The 27,885-nt window shown below is 42.7% G+C and overlaps 1 protein-coding gene and 2 pseudogenes across 16 annotated transcripts in view; 2 read left to right on the top strand and 1 right to left on the bottom strand.

Annotated features, from left to right (window-relative positions):
• The window catches only part of LOC309334002 (putative G-protein coupled receptor 34), a 200,513-nt gene that overhangs the window by 103,810 nt on the left and 68,818 nt on the right, over nucleotides 1–27,885 (bottom strand). The window lies entirely within an intron of this gene.
• LOC309334050 (DNA-binding protein inhibitor ID-3-A-like) lies at nucleotides 16,898–17,723 on the top strand (annotated as a pseudogene). Its single transcript has 2 exons — nucleotides 16,898–17,020; nucleotides 17,086–17,723. The product of its transcript is annotated as a DNA-binding protein inhibitor ID-3-A-like (transcript).
• On the top strand, nucleotides 24,109–25,138 carry LOC309333415 (DNA-binding protein inhibitor ID-3-A-like; annotated as a pseudogene). The gene is made up of 2 exons: nucleotides 24,109–24,440; nucleotides 24,506–25,138. The product of its transcript is annotated as a DNA-binding protein inhibitor ID-3-A-like (transcript).

Raw genomic sequence — 27,885 nt, 5'->3', positions numbered from 1 at the left:
AGCAGCTGGGGGAAACGCCCAGAACTGGGAAGAATGGTCCAGGAGGCTGAAGGCATGGCTCAAGCTCGTTAAAATAATGAAGAATATACAATAATGAAGCCTTCATTAAAATATTAATGAGAGACCTGCTGTCTTGAACAATATCCATATTTATATTTTTTAAAGCTACGAGATAGAATTCTGTAAAGATTTTGTACATACACTAACCAGTTATCAATTCTACTTCCACATGTACGTAGGGGGGAAATGGTTAAATATATATTTTTTTGTACTTCACATGGGAAAAGAAAAGAGGAACATCCTCCCCCCCCCAAAAAAAAACCCCATAGTCACACTCCATATCTAAATAAAGGACTAGCCGGGAAAGCTACAGGCCAAGATCCAAGGATGCTTGCATGCAGAAAGATGTACTTGGTGAATGTCAACCCAGACGTTGGATGTGGGTGCAGTTTGGCATCTCGTTTTCCCTGGGCAAGGATCCCCAGTCAGAGTGCTATGGCTCTGTCCTTTTTCTCCCTCTCCCCTGCATGGTGGGATCCAGTGCAGGTCCGTGAGCAGGGTTGTCTCCCCCCCCCCCGTGTACCATTGAGGCGGTCACTGGATTGCAGCTTTTTATCTCTCTCAGTGCCCAGTGAATGTTGCCAGTAAGTGACATTTCCACGAAAGCGTTGCACAGCAAAATCCCGTCTTCCAGATCTGCAGTGTGAAGCAGCCGCCGTTGGAACAAGCACTTGTGTGAACCAAACAACTCAGGAGTCAACGTGAAACTGAAGCAAAGAGATACTTCCTCCTTGAGACTCTCTCTTGGGCTCTGTGATATTTTTTTTTTTTAAAAAAAAGAAAAACAGTAACAAGAGAAAGCATGGAACTGCATGCAGCCTGCAAACTTATTTGAATGACTTCTTGAGGTGGTTCATTGAATGTCCTTATTTACAGATTGCTTTAAACGGAAACGGAGAAAATAAATTCTTCATGCTCCTGCTATTTGCAGAATCTAATGATTTGCAGAATCTAATGAAAATTAATAAATTAAGAACTTTGAAATCCATATATATTTGGCAGACTAGCTCCAATACTTCCAACTGAATGAAAGACAAGAAAAATGGGGTTTCGTGGAGAAATATCAAAATGACTGGGAAAGGCTGTGGAGGGAAATGCATGTTATAAGGGGGCGGTGAAGAAGGAGGGGAGAGAAGGAAGCGCTGTCCTGTTCTCAGATTGGGGACAGCCTGCCACCTCCTTCTTCCCAACCTCTTGACCCCTCAGCAAACGTCCAAGCTACAACCCCAGGGTGAAGAGCAAACCTCAACCCCACAAGTCATGTGCCCTTAACTAAGTTTTACAGTCAGAGGCTGCTATCTAAAGAAGTATCTCCCATTTCTAGGAAGGCCACTTCAACTTCATCTAGCGCTCAGTCGCTTTCTTCACTGTCTTCCCAGTGCTCCTGGGCAAGCTCTACGGGCTCACTGACATCCCTGAGGTCCATAGACTATGCTGCCAACCACAAGGCAGACAATTTCCGCAAGCTGAACAAGGAGAGGGAATTCCACTACTCTGCCATCCAGTCCAAGCTGAATCACATGGTTTCTAGACTGTCTAGGAGGGGCAATGTGGCAGAAAACTACATAGGCTGCCACCCAGAGAGGTGCAACTTAAAGCCTAGGCAGCGGATCAGCACGAGCCTCATAAACCTCAGAGACTTTGCACTGTATTCATCAAATGACTGCTTTTGAGAAATGGGATCGTGAGTGCTGGCATATATAATTGCCATACAGGGGGTGCTGCTGGCTTGGTGGTGGTGGTTTTTTTAACTTGGCCGTGCCATGGAGAAGAATGGTTTGGAATGCCAACCAATATGCACATTATACCTTGCGGCACAAAGGTAGCCATCGCATGGAAACACCTTCACATTGCTCTTTGTGGCTTACATTTTGTGTGCGTCACTTCTAAGTGCTCCAGCCTTCACACTTCGTCAATTCTGTACTGCCCTTACAAATGTTGAATTCTAGTGCTTTTTTAGTCTAAGAAATCATGGGGTGACTTGGTTTTACCAAGGGACAATAATATTAGCTGTTTAGTTTGTTTAAAAAACCCGCTAGTGCCTCTCTATTTTTTGTCCCAATATAGGAGCATAGAAAAAAAATTTCATTGTATGACCCTGTAGCTGATGGCCTGATAACAGATGGCTAACAAAAGACAATGACAAAAACAATGTGCAGTGACTCGTAACTTTTCCAACAGCCATGGCCATATCTTAGGGCTCCTTTTAAAATTGTTTTTAGTGAAATCACTGATGTTTGTGGTGTGGATGTGGCCAGGGGCGCCGACTTATAAAAAATATTGGGGGGGCGGGGGCCCATACCGACTTATAAAAAATATTGGGGGGGGGCAAGACCTCCAAACCGCTGCTGCTGGGGGAACGAAAGGGGCGAGCCCCAGGCTGCCCCAACCTTAAGTGAACCTGTGAGGGCCCGCCCTTTGCGGCAGCCGATTGGCTGCCGCCGTGGGCAGTGAATATTAATGAGCTGGGGGAATCCCCGCTTCTCGCGGGGCTGACGCCAGCCCCGCGAGATTGTTGATGGGTCGAGAGCCCGCAACCCCCCCCCTCTAGATCGGGAGTGGCTTTGTTTTAACTCATTACTGAATGTATTTTAAAAGGTAACTATCGTCAAACAAGGAAAATAAAAAATACCAACATAATTTTGTGATTTTACAAAGCATAATATAACTAATAATTTTCTTAAATTATTGGAGGGGCGGAGCCCCCCCAAACGAATTTTTGAGGGGGCTCGGGCCCCCTCAGGCCCCATGGAGTCGGCGCCTATGGATGTGGCTGTTCACCTATGTAGGTGCCTTGTTCAATGCGCTGACAAGGCTGAAACCAGCTCTCATTTCTCTCTTCACTATTCCCCTTATGAAAATCACCAGATTGAAATTGACCATTCTTGTGAACTAAATTCCACCCACATTGGGGGGATCTTTAAAAAAAAAAATTGGGTTGATGGCACAGTGAATGCCATCAACCTAGTATGATCCAGCAGTAGCTCCTATACAGAAGTCCGCTGTCACTTAGATCAGTGACTAGGCACCATGCAAAAAGAAAGGGTTTGCAACTGTGATTGTAGTATTCACCTATTAAAATATAAGCATTGCAAGTTTTTGCACAGTTTCTGTATGCACATTAGGTATATGTATAAATAAATGATCATCAACATCTTCATATCCCACCCATTTGGCTGGCTTTCCCAAGGGACTCTGGGGGGCTTACAGCATATCTAAAAACATCCAGCATTAAAAATCTCCTGATACACGGCTCAGGAGATCGAGAGGGAGAAGAAAGAGGAGGCAGGAAGGGTAACCATGTCAGACCACTAACTCCTCGAAATACAAATGTCTTCCGGATAGATTGCCCATAAACTCCACCCTTGGTCCAACACGGTTACCTCTTCCATGCTTAGCTAATCTGTTCCTCCTTCCCTCTCTGAGGAAAAAATCCTATACCTTTTCCCCATGCAAATGTTTAACATATAAAATATACACTAATATAAGCAACATCAAAATACCAAAAAACCAGTATTATCACAGGGTGCCAAGCCAAATTTAAAATGTTGGTCATGGTAGGATTCTATACTGAAAAGATGTCCCACCAATGGTGTGTGGTTCAATCCTGAATATCCTGAGGGACTCTTCTTAGCTTGTAGTTTGCATTATGACACATTCCAAGTTTTTCCACAATCTTCATGTACTTTCTCATTCCTTTTCTCCAAGCAGACTGAATCCCTCGCAAACACCCCATCAGATAGCTGCAGCCATACAACTCAAACCCTGCCACCACTGAACTTTTCAGTTACTTCAATCACTCCACATTTGCTGAGGGTGCATTTGCATTCCTCTCAGCCTGGAATGCCTCCTTCAGGAGGTACAATGAAACCATTTGCAGCCACTGGAATCAGCCAGCAAGTGATCCACACGAGCCAGATTCTGGACTTGAAGAATCCCAAGCACATTTATCTGGATTTTTCATTCTCTCTGCAAGAGGAGAGAAGTGAAAGGTAGTGCTACAGCTGGCACAGTCATTAGGGAGGTGCATTCAGGGATTAATTAACAAAAAAGAGGAGGGGATCCTAACAGCCAGAAAGGGTGCTCTGTTTGGAAAGGAGCAAAGAGCTGGCTGCTCCATCTTGTCCTGCTTCTGCCGCTGGTTTTGGGTTTGCTGGAGAAATATCAAAACTAAAGGGAAATCTAATCCAGCCTAAAGGAAAATACCTATCTAAAATGTATAATCTCCTCCACAATTCACACCCTGTCATCAAAGAACTTTTGTCTCACTTAAAGCGCTCAACCTTTTCTGAGGATGCACACCTCAGAACATATAGGGACAGAGGAAGCTAAAAGACAGGCCGCACAACAAGCCAGTGATTTCTGTCTTGCAGGTAAATTTTTCGGATGACCCAGACCTTTTCTCAAAAGGGGGGGGGGAGAGGAAGAACCGCTGGAATATTGAGATGAAGAGGAGGAGAAAGAAGAGGAGTACGACAAGATTGGTAACCACAGAATGCTTTCCATTATTGAAGTTACAAGAGATGCATTCTGACAGAATGAAAAGCTTAGTACAAAAAAAAAAGTTTGTAGTGTGGGTGTTCACCTATGTTGGTGCCTTGCTGAAACTTGCTGCAGAAAAGAGGGGAAAGGATAGCCTGGTAGATATATAGATATACGGATTAATCATATATATATATATAAAATATTATATATAATATTTGAAGGGACGGGGTAGTGGTTGTGGGGCTCCTATTGATGCGAGAGTAGCACGGATTTCATCTAGTTATAGAAAATGAGTGAAAAGAACAGGCCGATCGTGGAAAAAGTGGAGTGATTGAATTAGCTGAAAAGTTCATTAAGGGCGGGTGTGAGCTGTGTGGCGGTACCACCTGATGGCATGTTTGAAAGAGAATCCGTTTTGGTGTAGGAAACGACTGAAGCGTACATATTACTGATGTATGTACAGAAACTGGGAACTCCTGCAATTATATTTCCCTAGCATAGAGGAAGGGGGTGTGATGGTGGAGGACTGTGGAAATCAGCCCTCTGCAAATGGCCACATGGACCGGCAGAGCGTGGAGGACAGGGGGAATCTGGCGGCATGGCAGCTGCCACCTGATGAATCCCAGAACTCGGCCCATTTTCCTCCAAAGGAATGTCCAAGGAATGGTTTGTCTTGTCTCTCCTTGGCAAAGTGTAATCCCTCGTTCTGCTGCACCTCGGTTTGGGGGTGGTTCGTTCCCACCCTCTCCTGTCACTGACAGGTGGAAGAAGGCAATGCAAGCAACCACACTCTCAACACTGGCTCCTAACACCACGCTCGCCTGCTTGCCAGTAACGGAGGTCAGAGCCAAAGTTCTCTATCGGTAGCCCTTTGCATTTCTCCATGGTATCCTTCAGAAATGAATTTTTCTGAGTGTAAATTATGAGTCTCTCTTCCATGCCTGGAGAGATTCCCAGCAGTGTCCGCCGCCTTTTCAACTCCTGAAACCTGGTCACCGTAATCCCGATGCCCTTCAGGAACTCAATAGTGGGCAGTTGGCACTTCTTCTCTATTTCTGTGTGTCCTAGGGTTGATGAAGCAGACAGAATGAAAAGCAAAGCATGGAAGAGGTAACCGTGTTGGACCAAGAGAATCAACCAGGCTGGCAAGCAAGGGGCAGTATTGATCTCTCTCTCTCAAGGTTGCTTGCTTGCTTTTCCCGCCTTAAGGAAGGAAATCTTGCCCTTCTGCAAATCCCTGCTGGTTTCTCCTCCTTCACGGCCATGAACGGAATCAGTCCCGTCAGATCAGTCAAGATCTGCTAGGAAGCAAGCTTTGTGCGGCCTCTCTGATCAGAGCCTCACCATCACCCAGGGAACGAACAACAGAATGAAGCCCCTCGGCCAGTGATTCCTGCTGCACACACCTTCAATAAAATGCCATGAGTCTTGCCAAAACAAAAAAAACAGAGCCCGGCTCAGGAGGAGCCCAAGAACCCCCTTTACAACATGGATGACTGCTACTCCAAGCTGCACGAGCTGGTGCCGAGGATCCCACAAGGCCCCAAAGTCAGCCAAGTGGAAATCTTGCAGCATGTAATCGACCATATCTTTGACCTGCAGATCGTGCTAGACGAACAGGCGAAGAAGGGGCAAGATCCGCCCGCAGCCGAGACTTCCCTACTCTCTTTAAAAGCCAGGTTTATGTTGGACAAAGGACTGGATAACTCAGGAGAACCTAGACTTGTTAGATTTGGAGGGGTTCAACAATAGATTTGGATGGCACTCTTATCTTTGGTGTGGTAAGGCAAAAGTGCATAAGGGGTTTACAAATCATGTGATAAGAGGTGCCTTATTTGAAGTCTGGGAAAGAAACAAGAACTTGTTGGAAAGGAAAACACCGTGGTGGCTGTCACCAACTGATATATTAACAGTTTAAAAAATGAACATACTAGGGAGAGGGGATACATATGAGGAAATTTTGATGAAGGCTGAAAAAGGTTGGAAATTAAAGCCCTATGAGTGTATTGCTGAAAAATTGACAGGATGGTTGCAATACCATCAAGTCAATGATGTCTTTAAAGAGGATAAAAAATAGGATTTGAGGATAAAAAATTGAAATTTCAAATAGATATTTTAGAGAGTAAATCCAAGCTATTATCAAAAATGTACAATCTCTTACTAGAATGGAACACAAAAGATAAATTCATAAAAGAGGCTATGATAAAATGGGCTATTGATTTAGGACATAATATAGAATATGATGTATGGGCCAAACTCTGGAATGAGAGCATAAAATTCACTGCTTGTTCTGCCTTAAAAGAAAATGTTAAGAAGATGGTTTATCGTTGGTATCTCACTCCCACCAAATTGGCAAAAATGTATAGAACAAGTAGTAAAACCTGCTGGAAGTGCAAGAAAAAAGACGGCAACTTCTATCATATGTGGCGGTCTTGCAATAAAATAAAAGAATTTTGGGATGAGGTTTACAACGAGTTAAAAAAGATGTTTAAGTACAGTTTTCCCAAAAAGCCGGAAGAATTTTTGCTAGGTTTAAAAAGATAAATCAAAGATTATATTTATATGCAACAACTGCAGCCAGAGTTTTGATAGCTTAAAAGTGGAAGCAACAGGAGATGACGACGATAAGAGAATGGCAGATAAAGTTGGTTGAGTATGCCGAGATGGCTAAATTGACACACAGAATTTGCAATCAGGAGGAGACAAAGCACCAAAAAGAATGGAGTAAATTTATGGTTTATGTAAGTGAGAATTGTACAAATATGAAAATGTTGGAAGGATTGAAATAAATCTCATGTCATGGTATAATTTATAATTAAAGAATCTGTAAACTATAGAATGGAATAGGAAAACTAGTGGAAGGGAAGGACGGAAGCTAATGGATCTATGAAACACAAAGTAGGATACATGTAACAAGATGTGATGTTTTGGTGGTGGGTGGTGGGGGTTGGTTGGTGATTGTAAATTTCAATAAAAATCATTTTAAAAAAATTTAAAAAAATAAAAGCTGCAGAGCGGGCATCTGAACTACACGGCTCAGGAGATCGAGAGGGAGAAGAAAGAGAAGGCAGGAAGGGTAACCATGTCAGACCACTAACTCCTCGAAATACAAATGTCTTCCGGATAGATTGCCCATAAACTCCACCCCTTGGTCCAACACGGTTACCTCTTCCATGCTTAGCTAATCTGTTCCTCCTTCCCTCTCTGAGTAAAAAAAACCTATACCTTTTGCCCATACAAATATTTAACTTTAACATAGAAAATACACACTAATATAAGCAACATCAAAACACCAAAATCCAGTTTAATCACAGGGTCCCAAGCCAAATTTAAAATGTTGGTCATGGTAGAGCTCTATCCTGAAAAGATGTCCCACCAATGGTGTGTGGTTCAATCCTGAATATCCTGAGTGACTCTTCTTAGCTTGGCTTGTTTTACTACGGCAATATTAGTACTTTGCAGAATGACACATTCCAAGTTTTTCCGCAATCTTCATGTACTTTCTCATTCCTTTTCTCCAAGCAGACTGAATCCCTCGCAATTATTATTTTTAAAGCTCTGAACACTCAGATTCTTCATGCTAATTTACTGGTCAGGAGATTTCTTACTCAAATCGCACACTTCCAACAATGCAGCAACTTGTGACAAATGTGGACTGATCTGTCATTTGCTCAGAAATAAGGGCAACAAAAAAACAACAACTTTGCATATATGCAGCTTGTATGTATATTTTGGAATATAGTTTTTTAACAACATTTTTTGGGGTGAAGTGGGGGGGTATATGGGAACCTATAATATCATTTATAATATAATCTGTTAATTGCATTGTATTTACATACAGCAAAGGGAAGCCTAGTGCAATTAAATATATTTTAATTTAGGTAATCTATGTAATAGGCTTGTGTTAGAAAATGAGAATAGATTTTGAATTTGATGTTTGTTTGCAAATGACTGTCACCATCAGCCGTGGGAAGCCCAGGGCCCTGTTAGCAGCAAGGGACATGCGACAAATATGAATGGCCATGCCTGGCAGGAGAGGCGAAGATGGAGGAGAGGGAAGGGGAAACATTTGATTTTATCTATTCGCATACTGCAGGGCATCATAACAGGTTGCCAAACAAATAAACAATTTTTAACGAATAATAATAATAATAATAAATAATTTATTATTTATACCCCGCCCACCAGAATGATTGGCAACTAAAGCAAAATCTTTAGTTTTATCACCACATCTTAAGCCAGCCTATGGGACAAAACAATAAATTTAGTGTAGAGCACAGAGAGCCGAGTGGAACGTATGACAGATGTGGATGAACCCATCTAGGTCACATTGAGGAATTTGACCTCAAAGAGCCAAGGAAATGGGACTGGCTAGCAAGGCAAAATGGAGGAGAAATTGGAATGTTAATTACCCCCCCCCCCCATTTGGGACAAACTGGTGGAGGCGATAGCGAGGGGGCAGCTACATGAATTCTTGGGGGAAAGAAGTTTGCAAAACAATTAAGGAAATAGTTCAAAGTAAACTATTTAGGACCAGCAAAGAACTATCTTGGTCAAGAGATCCAGTGATGGAAGATTTTTGTTAAGTGAAAGAAAGACAATAATTGAAAGCAACAACATGCACAACTGGTTATAAAGTTGGGAACTGTGTTGTATGATGTGTGAATACTTTTGTATATGTTTATAATGCTGTATTGTTTCTGTTCGAATGAGAGGGGGTGTTAGGAAAATGTTCTTTAAGAAACAGATAAAAGTTCCTGGAAGCTTTAAAAAGTGTTCCAGAATTCTCTTTAGTGTGTAGGAGTGGCACTCTAGGATTGATTGGTGTCCCCTGGAGGTGCAACAAGGTTGGAAGTAAGACAATGTGTGCTGCTGATACTGTGAGTTTTACTGTGTCAGGATTGTTAAATACTGGATTGAGATTATTCTGTGCTGGAGATATAAAGAAGGACTTTCAATTTGCAGTGTCGCATTTAACTTGCCTTAAAAGGTGGAGAGAGAAATCTAGTATTTGCACTTAGCAAGAAAAGAAAAGATAAGAAAAGAAAAGGGGGGCGGGAGAAAGAGGAAACCCTATCGAGGGGAAATTGTGCATGTCCTGCAACTTTGTATAACAATAGCTTATAAACGAATAAGTGGTTTATTAATAAAGAAAGGAAAAAAGAATATTTTTTCTTTACTTTCTGGTAGGAAACCATTCTAATATTCTGTGAGTAAAAAGTCTCTGTATTATATTGCAGCCAGGTATCCCAAAACCCCTCAAAACAAGTGTGCTTTCTCCTTTTCTGCACCCAGATTCAATCCCTTGCCAACACCTTACCAGAAGATGCAGCCACACAACTCAGACCTTAAATCATGGATAAAATATAAATACCTCCTGGAACCTACAACCCTTTGGTGAATTTCACTCATCAAAGCCTTTGGCATTAAAAAGAAAAACATGAAGGGAAATTGGGCAACATATAAAATGTTATTGGGGGGGCGGATTAATAAATTAAGAATTTTGAAACCCATATATATTTGACAGACTGGCTCCAATACTTCCAACTGAATGAAAGACAAGGAAAATAGGGTTTGCTGGAGAAATATCAAAACTAAAGGGAACTCTAATCCAGCCTAAAGGAAAATATCTATCTAAAATGTATAATCTCCTCCACAATTCACATCCTGCCATCAAAGAACTTTTGTCTCACTTAAAGCGCTCAACCTTTTCTGAGGATGCACACCTCAGAACACATAGGGACAGAGGAAGCTAAAAGGACCGGCCACACAACAAGGCAGTGACTTCTGTCTTGCAGGTAAATGTTTCAGATGACCCAGACCTTTTTTCAAAAGGGGGGGGGGAGAGGAAGAACCACTAGAATATTGAGATGAAGAGGAGGAGGAAGAAGAGGACTACGACATGATTGGTAACCACAGAATGCTTTCCATTATTTAAGTTACAAGAGATGCATTCTGACAAAATCAAAAGCTTAGTACAAAAAAATAAGTTTATAGTGTGGCTGTTCACCTGTGTTGGTGGAGATGATAGCGGTGGGGAAGCTACAAGAATTATTGGAAAACACAGATTATTAAATGCATTCCCATCTGTGTTGAATCCTGGCCATGGGGGCTCAATCCCCCCAATATTGAGGGGGCCAACAGCAGGAGCACTGAGAAGTTCCCCTCCTCCCTTATCTTTACTTATTTTTGGAGAAAAAAAGTAAGAAAAAAACACCGTGCTTATTTAATGAGCTGTGAAATGAAGCGCTGCTGCTGCTGCTGCTGCTGCTACTGCTGCTGCTGACCGCCCAATTCCTAGATTCATCTGCTATTCACTGTGCTTAATATACATGTTTCTGCACTGTGCATTTAGAAGATCCCAGAAAGGAATTCAAAACGGCTGCTGGGGAAAGACTACCAAACATGCCTACAGAAACACTACAGACAGGTAGCATGGTGAAACCTGTCAGGCCCAGCATCACTTTCACTTCAGCCGTTCCACTCCGCATTCTAAACAAAGGTAGTTGTACTTTCCCTCTCCTTTCCTTCTGAAAAGCTCAAAGCAGCTAACAGAAAATCAAACCATGATTTAGCAATTGAGAATATTTGTTAGGAAACAGCAGCAGATATAACCTTCCCTCCTCCTCTTATCTTTATTTATTTGCTTCCATTTTAAGGGGGGAAGAGAAGCATGCATGTGTGAAAAGCAATGTTGTCCAATGAAATTTGATATTGTGTCACACCAGGCCCACAGATTTTTGGAGAAAAATTCAATGGTGCATACCAGGATATCAGCCCGTGTGTAGTTCAGATTCTGCAGTTTGATTGCACCCAAATGGCAGAACATTCAGAGTGCTCCTTGCAGGCGAGTCTTAAACTTTAATACCATGGGGCTCCAACCATCTGTGCCATATGACCAAGTAAGGCATCTTTCCAACTTCAGCAGCCCCATTTCCTTTGTAAAAGATGGAAAAAACACAGTTCCATGGAACAACAAGTAATGTAGTGTGAAAGAAACATTGGGGGGGGGGGGACAGAAACCCTAACAGAATAATCAGGAAAACCAAAGCAATAATCACCACATCTAAATACAGCCTATGGCGCAAAACAGAAGATGCAGCTACACAACTCAGGTCTTATATAAACCATGGATGAAATATAAATATCTCCTGGAACCTACAGCCGCTTGGTGCATTTCACCCATCGAAGCCTTTGGTGTTAAGAAAAACATGAAGGGAAATTGGGCAACATATAAAATGTTATTGGCGGGTGGAATTAATAAATTAAGAGTTTTGAAACCCATATATATTTGACAGACTGGCTCCAATACTTCCAACTGAATGAAAGACAAGGAAAATAGGGTTTGCTGGAGAAATATCAAAACTAAAGGGAACTCTAATCCAGTCTAAAGGAAAATATCTATCTAAAATGTATAATCTCCTCCACAATTCACACCCTGCCATCAAAGAACTTTTGTCTCACTTAAAGCGCTCAACCTCTTCTGAGGCTGCGCACCTCAGAACACAGAGACAGGCCACATAAGAAGCCAGTGACTTCTGTCTTGCAGGTAGATTTTTCAGATGACCCAAACCTTTTCTCAAAAGGGGAGGGGAGAGAGAGAACCACTAGAATATTGAGATGAAGAGGAGGAGGAAGAAGAGGACTAGGACATGATTGGTAACCACAGAATGCTTTCCATTATTGAAGTTACAAGAGATGCATTCTGACAAAATGAAAAGCTTAGTACAAATGAGAAGACATTCCATTGGCTGCAAAATGAGGACCAAATGGCTGTGGAGAAGTTGTCTGATGGAATCAGAAAGTTTGCTGCTGATGCAGTTAAATTGGAGCTGATGATAAAGGAACGAATGTTCAATGCTGCAAATAGAAAGTTGGCATGCCAAACTTATTGGAAGCTGTATGGCTGTACAAGCTGCATATTAATGGATTTTTTGTATTCCAGGCTTTTTATATGATTTTGCAAACTTAATATATTCTCAGTGTGTTTGGCACTTTTGTATCTCAAAATTGATACTGCTATGGCGGGGGGTGGATTGCAGATGACTAAAGGACCAATTGACTGGAAGGGTTTCCCTTCAAAATGATGGTGGTAGTGGTAATAATAAAAGTATTGTGGTACCAAAAAAAATAAAAAAGTAAAAAAAGTTTTTAAAAAGTTTATACTGTGGGTGTTCACCTCTGTTGGTGCCTTGTTCAATGGTCTGACACTGCTGCAACTGGCTCTGATTCTGCCCTTCCTAATGAAAAGGACCAGGTGCAAAATGACCATTCTTGTGAACAAGAATCTCAGAAATGCACTGGCAAAAGTTAAACAAAGCACTCCCAAGTTAAACCCAGGGGTGAAGCGCAAACCTCAACCCCTCAAGTCAAGATCTACAGTCAGTCGGTACTGCAATTGTACTATTGTTCTTTTTAAAATATAAAAGTGCAGCTTTTCCCACAGTTTCTATACGTACATCAGCTATATGTACACTTCTCCCTCTTTCTATACCAGGATTGTCTTACAAACACGCCATCAGGTGGTACAGCCACACAACTCAAACCCTGCTATTAAAGAACTCCTGTCAAGACACTTCTGAAGTGGCCTGCAAGTATTTCACTGAACTGCCAGTGCCCACTTTTGGAACACTGGCCACCTCCCGGAAGTGTGCAATTCCAGAAAGGCCATCAACCCAGTGTGATCCTGCAGCAGCTCCTATGCAGCCATCTGCTGTCACTTGGATCAGAGACAATATATAAGAAAAAAGTGTTTGCAACTGAACACTTTGGCTGGAACATGCCGGGTGTGCGTGGCTGTCTGACTTCCCAGGCTCCTTATGCTCCCCATTTACTCCTCCTTGCCCTACAACTCTCATCATAACAGGTTTCCAAACAAATAAACAACTTTTAACCAAGAGGATGGAGCCAGAATGATTGGCAACTTAAACTAGAGCAAACTAGAGCAAAATCCTCAGTTTTTTTAAACCACATCTTAATATTAGTACTTTGCATTATGACACATTCCAAGTTTTTCCACAAGTTTTTCATGTACTTTCTCATTCCTTTTCTCCAAGCAGACTGAATCCCTCGCAAAAACCCCATCGGATACCTGCAGCCACACAACACAAACCCTGCCAGCACTGAACTTTTCAGTTACTTCAACCACTCCACATTTGCTGAGGGTGCATTTGCATTCCTCTCAGCCTGGAATGCCTCCTTCAGGAGGTACAATGACACCATTTGCAGCCACTGGAATCAGCCAGCAAGTGATCCACAAGAGCCAGACTCTGGACTTGAAAAATCCCAAGCACATTTATCTGGATTTTTCATTCTCTCTGCAAGAGAAGGGAAGTGAATGGCAGTGCTACATCTGGCACAGTCATTAGGGAGGTGCATTCAGGGATTAAACAACAAGAAAGAGGAAGGGATCCTAACAGTCAGAAAGGGTGCTCTGCTTGAAAAGCAGCAAAGAGCTGGCTGCTCCGTCCCTTCCTCCTCCTCCTTCTTCTTCAGCAAAGAGCTGGTCCGTCCCGTCCTGCTTCTGTTGCTGGTTTTGGGTTTGCTGGAGAAATATCAAATACTCTTATATACAACCCTTTATCCCCCTGCTTCTCTACCCCCCCCCCCCAGCCTTCCCTTCAGAAATGCAGTGGCAAAGGTCTAAATTAAAACCCCAGGATGAAGTGCATACCTCAACCCCTCAGGCCGTGTGTCGTTAACTAAGTTTTAGAGTCAGTGGAAATATTTGCTACTTCAATGGTACTATTTTCCTAATATAGAATTACAGGGTTTTGCACAGTTTCTGGGCTTTTCTACACCAAGATTGAATTATTTCTCCATTATTATATTTATTCCTCTCACCATAACAGGTTTCCAAACAAATAAACAACTTTTAACCAAGAGGAAGCAACCAGAATGATTGGCAACTCAAACTAGAGCAAACTAGAGCAAAATCCTCAGTTTTTTAAACCACATCTTAAGCCAACCTATGGGACCAAACAATTAATTTGGCTCAGGGCACAGGCAGCCGAGTGGGACATACGACAGACGTAGATGAACACATCTAGGTCACATTGAGAAACTTGACCACACAGTGCCAAGGAAATGGGACTAGCCAGCGAGGCAAAGATGGAGGAGAAATTGGAATGTTAACTCCTCCCCAAAAAAATTCTGGGGCAAACTAGTGGAGACGATAGCGGTGAGGAAGCAGGAACCTCAGCGTCCCGATAGACGAGCCCCAAGTTATCGCCCTGCCCCAAGGTACAGCTATGGCCGAGAGGCACAATATGTGGTTCCAAGGGGCATTACTCGTGGGTTTACCCTAAGGGATTTTGACTTACGTCTTTTCCCTGCGTATAAACCCCCCATTGATTTCCTGAGCTATCTGACTTTATTCGAACTAATCTGCTGTTAACTGGAGTTCCCTTCAAGACTGTATATGTCTATTCTGAAGATGCTGATTAGTAGGGAGTTGGCGGATCTCGTGGGCCATCTTCCTTTGTCCCACGCACTAGACTATGAACGGTATAAACGCCTTGTTTCGGAAGCTGTATGGCTGTACAAGCTGCATATGAATGGATCTTCTGTATTCCATGCTTTTTATATGATTTTGCAAACTTAACATATTCTTTTGGGCACTTTTTGTATATCAAAATTGATACTGCTGTGGGGGGGGGGTTGCAGATGACTAAAGGACCAATTGACTGGAAGGCTCCTGAGACCTCTAGCCATTTTTCGAATGGACAATGTTGAAACAGAGCTTTATCAAATATGAATGCTAGTCTGTATGATCCCTATCGATAGTTGTTATTATTTCTTGACTCAGTGGGGCTTGAAAATAAAGTTATTTTTCACATCCAAAAACACAAAGAAAAAGAAAAACATTTATTTGTTTTTTCATTCTGTCTGCAAAAGAAGAGAAGAAAGATGCAGTGCTTTATCAGGCAGAATCATTAGAGAGGTTCATTCAGGGATTAATTAACACAAAAAAAGAGGGGATCCTAACAGCAAAAAAGGCTGCATCATACTACTGTTTGACTCATGTTTTGCAACCCTTTCGTGCGCCTGTCCCTCTCTAAAAAGCTTAGTATAAAAAAAGAAAAGGGATGGATTTGGTGGGTCCCTTGCAGAAAACCAGTACTGGGAAGCAATATGTTTCTATTATAATTGATTATGTTTCTAGGTATGTTTGGGCTACTTTCCTGCCCAACCCTGCTGTATATCACCTAATGAAAGCTTTCGGCCTAATATCTAATGACATCCCCAAAGACAAGAAAAATCTATTCCTTTACACAACAGCAGCTGCCAGAATATCCCATCACTATTAGAATGGCAAAACAAACTTGGCAAGTTTGTAGAAATGGCAGAATTGATGGCAATTATTAGAGGCCACTCAAATCAGAGAATAATTAGAGAGTGGGATGGAGTGAAGGAATACATTAAAAAATATGGTTTCCGGAATTGAAATATTAATAGAGAATGTGTAAAACATGCAGGGGTAAGCAAGAAAATAATAATAAAATCAATTGAATAATTATTAAATTATTAAATTATTAAATTATTAACAACACAAGAAGATGGAAGAAGTAAAATACTGAAATCACACATAGGTGAAGGGGAGTGGGGGTATATGGGAACCAATAATATCATTTATAATATAATTTGTTAATTGTGTTGTATTTGCATACAACAAATGGAAGCCTAGAGTATTTAGATATATTTTAATTTAGGTAATCTATATAACAGGCTTAAATTATAAAATGAATATGGATTTTGAATTTGATGTTTGTAATTTTTTTTTTTTGGTTTTGAAATAAAAAGAAAAAGACAGAAAAAGAAACCATTTGAATCCACTGGAATCAGCCAGCAAGTGATCCACAAGAGCCAGATTCTGGACTTGAAGAATCCCAAGCACATTTATCTTCATTTTTCATTCTGGCCAAAATTATGCCAATAATCTTAAACTAAATTTGGCATCAATTGTGCCTTTATTTGGGGAGGTCTTGGGGGTCTTAACACGCAAGGCACCAAAGTCAGCCATGGAAATCTTGCAACACGTCATAGATTCCATAGGTCCTCTCCAGTTGTACAGAAGATGGAAGGAGAGAGAGAGAAAAGACCTTGACTGGGGAAAGGATCAGAAAATATTTGCTACTGCAAAGGTAGCATTTCTGTTTTTAAAATATATACATGGGGCTTTTTTGCAAAGAGAAGCATTTTCTGTGTGCGCACAGTAGAGAATCAACCAGGCTGGCAAGCAAGAGGCAGTATCGAGATCTCTCTCTCGAGGTTGCTTGCTTGCTTCTCCCGCCTTAAGGAAGGAAATCTTGCCCTTCTGCAAATCCCTGCTGGCTTCTCCTCCTTCATGGCCATGAACGGAATCAGTCCCGTCAGATCAGTCAGGATAAGCTAGGAAGCAAGCTGTGTGCTGCCTCTCTCATCAGAGCCTCACCATCACCCAGGGAACGAGCAACAGAACGAAGCCCCTCGGCCAGTGACTCCTGCTGCACAGGCCTTTAATAAAATGTGATGAGTCTTGCCAAAACAAAAAAACAAGAGCCCGGCTCAGGAGGAGCCCAAGAACCTCCTTTACGACATGAATGACTGCTACTCCAAGCTGCGCAAGCTGGTGCCGAGGATCCCGCAAGGCACCAAAGTCAGCCAAGTGGAAATCTTGCAGCATGTAATCGACTATATCTTTGACCTGCAGATCGTGCTAGAGGAACAGGCGAAGAAGGGGCAAGATCCGCCCACAGCCGAGACTTCCCTACTCTCTTTAAAAGCTGCAGAGCAGGCATCCAAATTTTGCTCAAAAGAGGAGAGGAATCTCTGCCACTAACCTCTTAAAACAGACTGCAAGTATGGGATCCTGGCATTTGGTTCTCTCCAGTGAGACAGGAGATAGAAGAAGAGAGAAAAAATAAAGACCTGAACAGGGGAAAGGATTAGATGTTTTAACCCCGTGCATCCAGTAATGAAGAGACCACCATCTTTCTCTTCCAGATAAACTGTAGAACATGGGTCTGGCCAGCCAGTTGCTGATGCCTTGACTGGTCTTCCAGAATCAACCTTCTGCCCTCAATCTGTTATTCTCTTCCAACGGCCTGAAAACAAAATTTGCAGGCCAGGGAGGGGGGGCGTTGAAAGCAAGCCCACTTTTCAATAACTATCGTATGGCTGTATTAAACAAGAAGAAACTTTGCAGAAGAAGAAATTTTGTGGCGTTTGTGTGTCAGACTGGGCGGATTATTATTATTATTATTATTATTATTATTATTATTATTATTATTAAAGCTCAGAACACTCAGATTCTTCATGCTAGTTTACTGGTCAGGAGATTTCTTACTGAAATCACACGCTTCCAACAATGCAGCAACTTGTGACAAATGTGGACTGATCTGTCATTTGCTCAGAAAAAAGGGCAACAAAAAAAACCCAACAACTTTGCATATATGCAGCTTGTATGTATATTTTGGATTATAGTTTTTTAACATAATTTTTTTGCGGTGAAAGGGACTTTCAAGAACATGAAAACTGAGGTGTCTTAGGGCTGTTTTGCCTCATGGTTTTTGTTGCTCAACTCTAATAGAGAGAACACACATGTATCCTTTTTTGGCAGGAAGGTTGATTTCTTCATCCATAAATTCTACTTCCTTTGGTGTGTGTGTTTTTTTTAAAAAAAACTTTTCATAAAAGCTTTTTGCATAATAAATTTTAAACTGGTGTTTCTTTAAAAAAAACCATATATATATATATATATATATATATAGACACACACACACACACACACACACATATATACACTGCAATTTCTGCTGCAGTTTCTCAACATACATCAGCAGAGTTTATGCTTCAAGAGGAGAGAAGTGAATGGCAGTGCTTCATCAGCCAGATTTGCCTCTGCGGCAGCAACACTATCAACTTGAATGTGCTGGACATCTGTGGTTTTCTGCCTCCCCCCACCTTCTTTTACTCCCACTTTACTCCTCCATATGATAAAACTTTCCTCTTCATTGCTTCTGCTCAAGTACTATCTTTCCTTTTAAAATAAAAAATTGCAGGTTTCTCCACAGTTTCTGTACATACATCAGCAATATGTATGCCTCAGCCCTTTCCTACACCAAAATGGATTCCGTTCCAAACATGCCTTCAGGTGGTACAGCCACACAGTTCACACCCTGCCCTTAATGAACCTTTCAGTTACTGCACACACTCCAAATTTGCGGAGGATGCACCTGTGTTACTCGCAGCCGGGTATCCCAGAACCCCTCAACACAAGTGTCCTTTCTCCTTTTCTGCACCCCGATACAATCCCTTGCCAACACCTTACCAGAAGATGCAGCCACACAACTCAGACCTTATATAAACCATGGATAAAATATAAATATCTCCTGGAACTTGCATCTCCTTGGTGCATTTCACACATTGAAGCCTTTGTCGTTAAGAACAAAAACATGAAGGGAAATTGCGCAACATATAAAATGTTATTAGAGGGGGAAATTAATAAATTAAGAGGAAAGGACCTTGACATCCATATATATTTGACAGGCTGGCTCCAATACATCCAACTGAAAGAAAGACAAGGAAAATAGGGCGTGCTGGAGAAATATCAAAACTAAAGGGAACTCTAATCCAGCCTAAAGGAAAATATCTATCTAAAATGTATAATCTCCTCCACAATTCACACCCTGACATTATAGAACTTTTGTCTCACTTAAAACGCTCAACCTTTTCTGAGGATGAACACCTCAGAACACATAGGGAGAGAGAAAGCTAACACATTCTGCAGCTTGATTGCCCCCCAATGGCAGAACATTCAGAGTGCTCCTTGCAGGCGTATCTCAAACTTTAATACCATGGGGCTCCAACCATTTGTGCCAACTAACCAAGTAAGGCATCTTTCCAACTGCAGCAGCCCCATTTCTTTTGTATTTTTTGCTTTTGAAATAAAAATTAAAAAAAGAAAAAGAAACCATTTGCAGCCTCTGGAATCAGCCAGCAAGTGATCCACAAGAGCCAGATTCTGGACTTGAAGAATCCCAAGCACATTTATTTGGCTTTTTCATTCTCTCTGCAAGAGAAGAGAAGAGAAGTGAAAGGCTGTGCTACATCTGGTGCAGTCATTAGGGAGGTGCATTCAGGGATCAATTAAGAAAAAAGAGGAGGGGATCCTAAAAGCCAGAAAGGGTGCTCTGCTTGGAAAGCAGCAAAGAGCTGGCTGCTCCGTCCCTTCCTCCTCCTCCTTCTTCTTCTGCTGCTGCTGCTGCTAATGAGACCTGGAGCAAAGCAGGCCGAGTTCCCGGCTTCGTCATTGGTGCCATTTGCAGAAGGGTGGTTTCCGCAGCCCCCCACCATCCCACCCCCTTCCTCTATACTATGTAAATAGAATTACGGGATTTCCCACAGTTTCTGCTTTCCTCTTCATAGCTGCTGCTCAAGTACTATCTTTCCTTTTCAAATAAAAAATTGCAGGTTTCTCCACAGTTTGTTTACATACATCAGCAAAGCCACTTCCGGCCTGCCCAGGAGGTGGGGTTGCGGGCTTCACGCCCACCCCACATGAGCGGGGGCTGGTTTCAGCCCCCGCGAGAACAGGGATATCCCGGCCGCGTCTGCCCCCCCAGCCGGCCAATCGGCTGCCTGGGGGGGCGTGGCCTGCCCTATTTAGGGCCGGCGCAGAGGGGCTCGCCCTCTTTTCGCCGGCTAGCCCTCACGTTTTTCCCACCCTCCCTCCCTTTAAGTTTGACTTTGCTTTGGACTTCGGTCTGCCGCCGCAAGGGGCATGGTAGGAATTTTTCCCAATTGGCAATTTATAGCCTTTTGGTTTTTCGCCTACCTCATAGCAACTCGTCACAACTCTTCGGCATTGGCGGTAGGCATTGGTAAGAAGAGGTTAAGAGGATGTGGGGGGGGAGGAACGCCATCACCTTCCCCCCAGCGAGCGAAGGGTGGTCCGTTAAAGGACTCCGGGGGGCGTGGCCCTGTCCGAAGCCTATGGAGGTGTGGGCCAAAGGCACGCGCCCGAGCGGTGACCTGGGGGAGCTCCTAGTCGACGTGCCTCGGCAGGAGACTCCCCCGATATAGTGTTAACCCTTCCCTGTGTCTCCAGAAAATGGGCTGGAGCCGGATAGTCGATAGGACCAATGCCTAAGCCAATGCCTCTCATTCCTGAGTTCAATAAAGTTGTGGCCTAATTCACCCAATTAACCTTAAATTATGGTGTCTCATGTCTTTATTTATCCTGGTGGGCGGCGGGAACTCACCACGCAATATGTATGCTTCAGCCTTTCCTACACCAATATGGATTCCGTTCCAAACATGCCTTCAGGTGGTACAGCCACACAGGTCACACCCTGCCTTTAATGAACTTTTCAGTTACTGCACACACTCCAAATTTGCGGAGGATGCACCTGTGTTATTCGCAGCCGGGTATCCTAAACCCTTCAACACAAGTGTCCTTTCTCCATTTCTACACCAAGATTCAATCCCTTGCCGACACCTTACCAGAAGATGCAGCTACACAACTCAGGCCTTATATAATCCATGGATTAAATATAAATATCTCCTAGAACCTACAACCCCTTGGTGCATTTCACCCATCGAAGCCTTTGGCTTTAGGAAGAAAAACATGAAGGGAAATTGGGCAACATATAAAATGTTCTTAGAGAGGAAAATTAATAAATTAAGAGGAAAGGACTTTGACATCCATATATATTTGACAGGCTGGCTCCAATACTTCCAACTGAATGAAAGACAAGGAAAATAATGTTTGCTGGAGAAATATCAAAACTAAAGGGAACTCTAATCCAGCCTAAAGGAAAATATCTATCTAAAATGTATAATCTCCTCAACAATTCACACCTTGCCATTATAGAACTTTTGTCTCACTTAAAACGCTCAAGCTTTTCTCAGGCAATACAATAATGAAGCCTTAATTAAAATATTAATGAGAGACCTGCCGTCTTGAACAATATCCATATTTATATTTTTTAAAGCTACAAGATAGAATTCTGTAAAGATTTTGTACATACGCTAACCAGTTATCGATTCTACTTCAATATGTACGTAGGGGGGAAATGGTTAAATATTATTATTTTTTTGTACTTCACATGGGAATAGAAAAGAGGAACAGCCTCGCCCACCCCCACCCCCCCAAAAGCCCATAGTCACACACCATATCTAAATAAAGGACTAGCCGGGAAAGCTACAGGCCAAGATCCAAGGATGCTTGCATGCAGAAAGATGTACTTGGTGAATGTCAACCCAGACGTTGGATGTGGGTGCAGTTTGGCATCTCGTTTTCCTTGGGCAAGGATCCCCAGTCAGAGTGCTATGGCTCTGTCCTTTTTCTCCCTCTCCCCTGCATGGTGGGATCCAGTGCAGGTCCGTGAGCAGGGTCGCCCCCCCCCCCCCCGTGTACCATCGAGGCAGTCACTGGATTGCAGCTTTTTATCTCTCTCAGTGCCCAGTGAATGTTGCCAGTAAGTGACATTTCCACGAAAGCATTGCACAGCAAAATCCCGTCTTCCAGATCTGCAGTGCGAAGCAGCCGCCGTTGGAACAAGCACTTGTGTGAACCAAACAACTCAGGAGTCAACGTGAAACTGAAGCAAAGAGATACTTCCTCCTTGAGACTCTCTCTTGGGCTCTGTGATATTATCATTTTTTAAAAAAAGAAAAACAGTAACAAGAGAAAGCATGGAACTGCATGCAGCCTGCAAACTTATTTGAATGACTTCTTGAGGTGGTTCATTGAATGTCCTTATTTATAGATTGCTTTAAACGGAAACAGAGAAAATAAATTCTTCATGCTCCTGCTATTTGCAGAATCTAATGATTTGCAGAATCTAATGAAAATTAATAAATTAAGAACTTTGAAATCCATATATATTTGGCAGACCAGCTCCAATACTTCCACCTGAATGAAAGACAAGAAAAATAGGGTTTCCTGGAGAAATATCAAAATGACTGGGAAAGGCTGTGGAGGGAAATGCATGTTATAAGGGGGCGGTGAAGAAGGAGGGAAGAGAAGGAAGCACTTTCCTGTTCTCAGATTGGGGACAGCCTGCCACCTCCTTCTTCCCAACCTGTGGAAGGACCAGACTCAAATTCCTCACCTCTTGACCCCTCAGCAAACGTCCAAGCTACAACCCCAGGGTGAAGAGCAAACCTCAACCCCACAAGTCATGTGCCCTTAACTAAGTTTTACAGTCAGAGGCTGCTATCTAAAGAAGTATCTCCCATTTCTCCGAAAGGCCACTTCAACTTCATCTAGCACTCGGTCGCTGGGCAAGCTCCTGTGCAAGCTCTATGGGCTCGCTGACATCCCTGAGGTCCATAGACTATGATGCCAACCACAGGGCAGACAATTTCCGCAAGCTGAACAAAGAGAGGGAATTCCACTACTCTTTCATCCAGTTCAAGCTGAATCACATGGTTTCCAGGCTGTCTAGGAGGGGCAATGCGGCAGAAAACTACATAGGCTGCCACCCAGTGAGGTGCAACTTAAAGCCTAGGCAGCGGATCAGCACGAGCCTCTTAAACCTCAGAGACTTTGCATTGTATTCATCAAATGACTGCTTCTGAGAAATGGAATTGTGAGAGCTGGCACACATAATTGCCATACAGGGGGTGCTGCTGGCTTGGTGGTGGTGGTTTTTTTAACTTGGCCGTGCCATGGAGAAGAATGGTTTGGAATGCCAACCAATATGCACATTATACCTTGTGGCGCAAAGGTAGCCATCGCATGGAAACACCTTCACGTTGCTCTTTGTGGCTTACATTTTGTGGCGTCACTTGTAAGTGCTCCAGGCTTCACACTTGGTCAATTCTGTACTGCCCTTACAAATGTTGATTTCTAGTGCTTTTTGGGTCTAAGAAATCATGGGGTGACTTGGTTTCATCAAGGGACTATAATATTAGATGTTTAGAAAGTGCAAAAAGAAAGTGTTTGCAACTGTGATTGTAGTATTCATCTTTTTAAAATATAAACATTGCAAGTTTTGGCACGCTTTCTGTATGCACAGCAGCTATATGTAATAAATCATCATCTTTATCTAAAAGCATCCAGCATTAAAAGTCTCCTGATACACGGCTCAGGAGATTGAGAGGGAGAAGAAAGAGAAGGCAGGAAGGGTAACCATGTCAAACCACTAACTCCTCGAAATACAAATGTCTTCCGGATAGATTGCCCATAAACTCCACCCCTTGGTCCAACACGGTTACCTCTTCCTAGCTTAGCTAATCTGTTCCTCCTTCCCTCTCTGAGGAAAAAAACCTATACCTTTTTCCCATACAAATGTTTAACTTTAACATATAAAATACACACTAATATAAGCAACATCAAAATACCAAAAACCAGTATAATCACAGGGTGCCAAGTCAAATTTAAAATGTTGGTGATGGTAGGGCTGTATCCTGAAAAGATGTCCCACCAATGGCGTGTGGTTCAATCCTGAATATTTGGCATCAAAATTGGCATCAATTGTGTCTTTATTTGGGGAGGTCATAGATTCCATAGGTCCTCTCCAGTTGTACAGAAGATAGAAGAAGAGAGAGAAAAGACCTTGACTGGGGAAAGGATCAGAACATATTTGCTGCTGCAAAGGTAGCATTTCTGTTTTTAAAATATATACATGGGGCTTTTTTGCAAAGAGAAGCATTTTCTGTGTGCACACAATAGAGAATCAACCAGGCTGGCAAGCAAGGGGCAGTATCGAGATCTCTCTCTCGAGGTTGCTTGCTTGCTTCTCCCACCTTAAGGAAGGAAATCTTGCCCTTCTGCAAATCCCTGCTGGCTTCTCCTCCTTCATGGCCATGAACGGAATCAGTCCCGTCAGATCAGTCAGGATCTGCTAGGAAGCAAGCTGTGTGCTGCCTCTCTGATCAGAGCCTCACCATCACCCAGGGAACGGGTAACAGAACGAAGCCCCTTGGCCAGTGACTCCTGCTGCACAGGCCTTCAATAAAATGCGATGAGTCTTGCCAAAACAAAAAAACAAGAGCCCGGCTCAGGAGGAGCCCAAGAACCTCCTTTACGACATGGATGACTGCTACTCCAAGCTGCGCAAGCTGGTGCCGAGGATCCCGCAAGGCACCAAAGTCAGCCAAGTGGAAATCTTGCAGCATGTAATTGACTATATCTTTGACCTGCAGATCGTGCTGGAGGAACAGGCGAAGAAGGGGCAAGATCCGCCCACAGCCGAGACTTCCCTACTCTCTTTAAAAGCTGCAGAGCAGGCATCCAAACTTTGCTCAAAAGAGGAGAGGAATCTCTGCCACCAACCTCTTAAAACAGACTGCAAGTGTGGGATCCTGGCATTTGGTTCTCTCCAGTGAGACAGGAGATAGAAGAAGAGAGAAAAAATAAAGACCTGAACAGGGGAAAGGATTAGATGTTTTAACCCTGTGCATCCAGTAATGAAGAGACCACCATCTTTCTCTTCCAGATAAACTGTAGAACATGGGTCTGGCCAGCCAGTTGCTGATGCCTTGACTGGTCTTCCAGAAACAACTTTCTGCCCTCAATCTGTTATTCTCTTCCAACGGCCTGAAAACAAAATTTGCAGGCCGGGGAGGGGGGGCGTTGAAAGCAAGCCCACTTTTCAATAACTATCGTATGGCTGTATTAAACAAGAAGAAACTTTGCAGAAGAAGAAATTTTGTGGCGTTTGTGTGTCAGACTGGGCGGATTATTATTATTATTATTATTATTATTATTATTATTATTATTAAAGCTCAGAACACTCAGATTCTTCATGCTAGTTTACTGGTCAGGAGATTTCTTACTGAAATCACACGCTTCCAACAATGCAGCAACTTGTGACAAATGTGGACTGATCTGTCATTTGCTCAGAAAAAAAAGCAACAAAAAAACCCAACAACTTTGCATATATGCAGCTTGTATGTATATTTTGGATTATAGTTTTTTAACATCATTTTTTGGGGGTGAAGGGGACTTTCAAGAACATGAAATCTGAGGTGTCTTAGGGCTGTTTTGCCTCATGGCTTTTGTTGCTGAACTCTAATAGAGAGAACACATGTGAACACATTGATTTCTTCATCCATAAATTGTACTTCCTTTGGTGTGTGTGTTTTTTAAAAAAAACTTTTCATAAAAGCTTTTTGCATAATAAATCTTAAGCTGGTATACACACACACACACACACACACACACACACGTGTGTGTGTGAATGGCAGTGCTTCATCAGGCACAGTCATTAGGAAGGTTCATTTAGGGATTAATTAACAAAAAAGAGGAGGGGGTCCTAACAGCCAGAGAGGGCGCTCTGCTTGGAAAGGAGCAAAGCTATGTGTACTCATCACTCCTTTTCTGCACCAAGATCAAACCCCTTTTCAAAAAGCCCTTAGATTGGCTACCCATTAAGGGGTTACTTAGATTAAGATGTTGCTTGTCCAAAGATACACCCTTATGCTACTTGGCCCCTTCAACAGCACAGTTTAGGAGTTCAAATGCCTCTTCCCAATGGATGACTGTGTGGACTCACAAAGTTTCTGGTGTGCATGTGGCTGTTCACCTGTGTTTGTGTCTTATTCAAAGGCTCTGATTTCACCTCTTCAGTATTCCCCTTATTTATGAAAAGGGCCAGGTTAGAAGTTACCATTCTAGTGAAACTGCATCTCAAAAAGGGCATTGGCAAATGTCCTTTTCAGCGCTTTTCTGCACAAAAATTGATTCCCTTGCAAACATGCAATCAGGTGGTATAGCCACACAGTTCACACCCTTCCTCTCAGCCAGGAATGCCTCCTTCAGGAGGTACAATGACACCATTTGCAGCCACTGGAATCAGCCAGCAAGTGATCCACAAGAGCCAGAGTCTGGACTTGAAGAATTCCAAGCACATTTATCTGGATTTTTCATTCTCTCTGCAAGAGAAGAGAAGTGAAAGGCTGTGCTACATCTGGCTCAGTCATTAGGGAGGTGCATTCAGGGATTAGTTAACAAAAAAGAGGAGGGAATCCTAACAGCCAGAAAGGTGCTCTGCTTGGAAAGCAGCAAAGAGATGGCTGCTCCGTCCCTTCCTCCTCCTCCTCCTCCTCCTCCTCCTTCTGCTGCTGCTAGTGGAGGCTTGGAACAAGACGGGCTGAGTCCTCAGCTTCGTCATGGATGCCATGGCGCCACATTCACCCCGTCCTCCCTGCTCTGCTGGTCCACGTGGCCATTTCCAGAGGGGTGGTTTCCGCAGACCCCCACCATCCCACCCCCCTTCCTCTATGCTAGGTAAATAGAATTACAGGATTTCCCATAGTTTCCGTACAGACATCAGCTACATGAACGCTTCAGCCCTCTTCTATAGCAAGATGGATTCACGCCATCAAGTGCTACAGGCATACAACGCAAACCTTGTGATTCAAGAACTTTTCCATTACTTAAACAACTCCACATTTGCCACAGCAGCAGCAACACTGTCAACTTGAATGTGCTGGACATCTGTGGTTTTCTGCCTCCCCCCCCCTTCTTTTACTCCCACTTTCCTCCTCCATATGCTAAAGCTTTCCTCTTCATTACTGCTGCTATATTACTATCTTTCCTTTTAAAATTGGAATGTTAATACCGCCCCCTCCAAATCTGGGGCAAACTGGTGAAGACTATAGCGGTGGGGAAGGTATGAAGAAAATCTTATTTTTTATAAGCCCCCAATTTTTCCCCAGCATAACTAATTTTTATTTGGCTTTGGCTTTCTGTAAATTTTATTACCCAAAGTGTATTTCTACATATATAGCAGGAGACCAAAACACTGGAAAGAAAATACAGTCTTGAAGAGACTAGTAAATTAATTGTGATGACTATGTTGGATTTCTATTTCTTTTGTTGAGTCAGAGTACTACAATCAAGTGCTAGCATATAACTTAGGATGCTTCTAGATTCCATGTTCTGTTTTTTTATGAAGCTCATTGTGTTTAACACAATGTGACTAATCAGGTAAAAACTGATAACCGTTTTTTTTTCCTGGTGCTGTCAGAGTGTATGCTTTTGCACATTTGAAGTGCAGTCTGAAAGCAAATTATGTATATAATAAAATACCCCCCTCCAAATCTGGGGCAAACTGGTGGAGACGATAGCGGTGGGGAAGCAACAAGAATTATTGGAAAACACAGATAATAAAATGCATTCCCCTCTGGGTTGAATCCGGGCCATGGGGACTCAATCCCCCCAATATTGAGGGGGCCCACATCCCCCGTCGGGTTGTTGTTATGGGGAAGCAAATGACAGCCACCATCAGCTGCAAGAGACACACGCCATAGGGAGCCGAGCGGGAAATGCGACAGATGTGGAAGGACACATCTCGGTCACATGGAGAAATATAACTTCACAGAGAAGTAGGACTGGCAAGGGAA

This window comes from Podarcis erhardii, assembly GCF_964252035.2.
Source record: "Podarcis erhardii genome assembly, chromosome: Z".
Classification (NCBI taxonomy): domain Eukaryota; kingdom Metazoa; phylum Chordata; class Lepidosauria; order Squamata; family Lacertidae; genus Podarcis; species Podarcis erhardii.
The sequence above is the reverse complement of the archived record's forward strand: the minus strand, read 5'-3'. Positions and strand labels throughout refer to the sequence as shown.